This window comes from Bombus vancouverensis, chromosome 11 (assembly GCF_051014615.1).
Source record: "Bombus vancouverensis nearcticus chromosome 11, iyBomVanc1_principal, whole genome shotgun sequence".
NCBI lineage: Eukaryota > Metazoa > Arthropoda > Insecta > Hymenoptera > Apidae > Bombus > Bombus vancouverensis.
The window spans coordinates 1,155,494-1,159,756 of NC_134921.1; the positions used below are offsets into that span (position 1 = coordinate 1,155,494).

Genomic DNA, 4,263 nt, shown 5'->3' on the forward strand with positions numbered 1-4,263 from the left:
TCTGGCGTAAACAAAGGTGGCGTGATCCGAACGTAGTGGGGGTCGCCTTCCAGAAAAAACCAACAAATCGAAGGGCGGGCAGAACGTTTCGAGAAGCCAAACAGTCAATACATATCTTATATCGCGCATTACGTAGTTACATTTCTTTTGTTGTTCCATTTATATCTTTCTAATTAATAAGTTGTTGAAATAAACGTTAATTTATTAGTGTTAACACAGTGCTATATTCATTGAACCACCTCTGTTATCCTAAACGAAACAGGGGAACGACTATTTCGCGGCGTCGATTAACATGATCGTAGCGAGAATTTACAACTCTCGTTGACGTGCTATCTCGCGATCACGTCTCTCCGCGAACGGTCGTAACACAGCGTCTTGGCCCGAACAATCACCGGTGCGAGCAGACCGAGCGAATCGTAGATTTTTGCGATCTCCGAGCTAATGATTCGTTTCGTGACTCGGGAGGTGGTGGGTTTGACTTCCACCGAGTGAAGAATGGAGTCGTCGGATGAATTCCGAAACACCTCCAGCGTCTTCAAAGTTTGCGAACCGCCCAAAAAGTATTGATGATTTGTTTCTTCTATGGAAAGTCCATGTAATAAGTTGTTGTCGTTTGATGCCCATTTTCGTATGTTTAAGCCGGCCAGTTGAAGTAAATTGGTGAGTTCTGTTCTAAGCGTGATTGCTTCGTCCCTCGTCACAGCTCCGGTGAGAGTGTAACGTCGCTTCACATTAGAGGCAGGATGTATGCAGGTCTTCAGTCCGTACCCTCAATTACCCCAAGGACTCATCATAAACCTAAACATTTTAAGTTTATTATTTCTTCTATCTGTTTATGGATGGTTCTTGAAACAGCCCTTAGGTTGTTATACGTCCTTACTAATTACGGGAAAGCAGGTAGTTACTTAATGGGAAAAACCCAATACTCGACTAACGAAAAAGCTGGTTTTCCCATAAACAATATTACCTACTAGCCGCGCTGGAAGAAGGCTTTCTCCTCCTATCTTCATGACTTATAACCAATTGGCATCGTGGATCGTTACCCTCACTTTTCCTAACGGAAGGTGCGAACAGCGAATCCGCGTTGTTAATTAAAAAGGGCGCACCCACACCGAGCTTTCCTCCGTAATGAGACGAAAACACCTGGGGAGAAATAGATAAAACTACCGAACAGTGAACATCTCTCCAATCTATGTAAACCTGTACTGTGAAATAAAGACGATAGTTGTGTTACGACTCAGCTACTTTTTATTTTCATCAACTAACCCCAAAAATTACGTGACAAGAGCGTCGTCGACGTAGAAATCCCGCTGCAGTACCTGCGCTGCACGTGGAAATCGATGTCCTTCGTCCTCTGCCAGTTGCTTGAGGCACCGAATGGCTAGATACGGCGCTGCGGATAAACCGAACGTTGCGGTGTTAAGCTGATATGTTTCTGTTTCTCAACTCGAGCCGCGCCATAATATCTTTTGATATTTCCGATCCTCTGGTCGTACGAGGAATTGCCGATACATTTTTTCGATATCGCCAGTGAGTACGTATTGATGACGGCGGAATCTAATTAGTATGTAAAATAAATCTTCCTGTAACTTTGGTCCTGTGTGAAGTGTATCGTTTAGGGAGATTCCGGTAGTGCTTGGTGCCGATCCGTCGAAAACTACACGGAGTTTGGTGGTTTGAGTCGATGCTTCGATCACGCTATGATGGGGTAAATAGTATCCGTTGTCGTCGGAGTGGTTGACATTGACCTTCGTCATGTGTCCCAATGTCAGGTACTCCTGTATTACCGTTCGATATTCTGATTCGAAGCGTTTGTCGTGCTGGAATCGGTGATTGAATGAGGCAAGTCGTTTAATTGCTAGCGTTTCAGAGGATCCGGGTGACTGAAGCTGATCGTTGAATGGTAGAGCGACGTCCTTCGCTGGTGCGTCGGATGTGGGCTTGGAAGTGTTCTTCGCATCGTCGATCTGCCTCTGAGATATGTGTAATCGAGGGTCCTTCGTCAATTTGCCAAAACCGCGCGAGGTCTGCTTGTAGAGTCGTCGTGGGTGTGTGAAATGTATTTGTCGCGGTTTGGGAAGTTGGACTCCCCCCGATTACCCATCCGAATCGCGTTTTTTGCAGATGCAGTTCAGGCTCGTCTGGTTGCGTTAGGTTGATTTGTCCCACACACATCGACGCGAGTGTTGAACCTGAGCTTAGTAGCACATCGATCGGAGCTGGTGAATGAAATCGTGGATCGGCCAATTTGAGATTTTTTGGTATCTCAAGTGTCGAACGATCGATGGGTTCGCTTGAAATTAAGGTTGATATGGTCGGAATGACAAGGAACGTTAATGTCCGTGTGTATGTGCCGTCAGTGGAAGTGATCGTGGCCGTGGTGTGTCGCTTAGAGGTCGTCGTCAAGGTATCTAGAGCTCCGATTGGGACCGAACATTTGTTGTGCTTTATTTTTTAGCGATTTTTTTAATTTCTCGGTAATGTAATTCATACTAGATCCGGTGTCGAGCAACGCTCGACAACGGATTGGTTGCCGTTTATCATTCAAAACGTTAATCTGCGCTGTGGTGACTAGATCATTGGATAGTGACTCGGACGGTGCTGGTCTGGTATGTTCGGTCGTCAACGGAGTCGTCGATCGTCGGCGTCATTGGTTATGTGTTCGCCTGTCACTGGGAGGTGGACTTCTAGACGCGGCTGTTCGTGGTGGTTCCGATCTGTGGTCTGTTGTGTGCCTTTTGCGACGAGTGGGTGGTGAGTAGTGTGGCAAAGAGGGTGTTGTGGATCGACTATTTGATGGGGAAGATTTCGGGCTGGGCGTGCTGGAGCGAGATTCTGAATAGTGTTTTGCTCTATGCAGCAACGTATGATGTCGTTCACCGCAGACGCGGCATGACCCCGCGAGACAATGTTTTGTTGTGTGCCCTTTCCCGAGGCATAATGATGCTCCTTTGACTTCCCGAATGCGTTCGCGAAGGGATTTGGTTTTGAAGGTGTCACACCTTCAAATGGGGTGTGGTCCTTAACAGGTGGGGCATGTCGGAGTAACCTGTGTCGCCGTAAATGCATGCCCTCGTGGTGCGCGTTGACGGACCAGAGTGGTTTGTTCCGGTGATTCTCTTGTTTGTTTGACCGTGGTGATCGGTCTGGAGCTTCGTGCTAATCTCTCTAGGAAGCTCAATAGCTGAATGTACGGAGGCAGCTCCTTATTAGGCAGCGTCATTTCCCATTATTTTTGGATTCTTGGTGGGATTTTCGATAGAATGAGGCTGTTAAGTACGGCACTGGTATCGGGGTAAGAGTCTCCTAATTTGTTTAACGCGGATATGTGCTGTTTGAATGTGTGGACTAAGCGCCTCAATTCCGTTGGAGATTCTTTGGTTAACTTTGGATAATCAATGATTGCCATGCCGTGACTGACAGTTGTGTATCGTGGACATTCGAAACTCTTCTTAAGAACCCTTATAGCCTGACTGTAGTTTATATTACTAAGTGGTAACCCGTTTAAGCAATCCGCTGCTTCTCCTTGCAGGGCGGACTGCAGGTAATGAAATTTCTGTACTTCCGTGAGATTAGGATTTTTATCGATGGTGGAAAAAAAATGTCATAAAACGTGTTCCATTTCTCTAAGCTTCCGTCGAAAGTAGGGAGCTGAAGATCTGGTAACTTAATAGTTATCGGATTTGAACTAGCGGATGATGCACAGGTTGGAAGGTTTATGAATGTCGACGGCGATGCTGCTTGCGCTTCCTTAGAAGATTTTGTAGCTTTATGTCTACCGCGACGTACTGATCTCTTATTTCGAAGCCGCGCGCTTGTTCCTCCTCGTCTAATACTTCTAACTCGAATTGGATATCTTCGAATTGACTCGCAGCGTCCGTCAGTTGTTTCTCGTAGTTCGTTAGCAAGGAGTTTTGCTGACACCCTGATTGTTCGTACTCGTCCAGTCGGTTCGATACGTATGTGAATCGGCCGCTACAATAGCCTCGTCTCCGACGCAGGGAGATGAGCTGGTCTTCGCTTGCTATCGTTGCCGAGGATAGGAGATGGTCGATATAAGGAACGAGCTTACCTTACTGTCGTGCGTCGTGAGGTCGCGTGTATACTTGGCGAGGAACGCCTCGTTCCTCCCCGACGGCCACTCGTTTGGTTGTGTTATTAAGTTGTGGAATTCGTTGGTTTGATGCTCGCCCAGCTGTGGCGGGAGGCTGCGTGGTTGAGTTCCTTTGCCAATGGGTTGTGCTCCTTCGAATGTGACACACC

General features: G+C 46.9%; 1 pseudogene; it reads right to left on the reverse strand.

Annotated features, from left to right (window-relative positions):
- Positions 1-1,866: 1,866 nt before the first annotated feature.
- Positions 1,867-3,223, reverse strand: LOC117162581 (uncharacterized; annotated as a pseudogene).
- Positions 3,224-4,263: the final 1,040 nt, after the last annotated feature.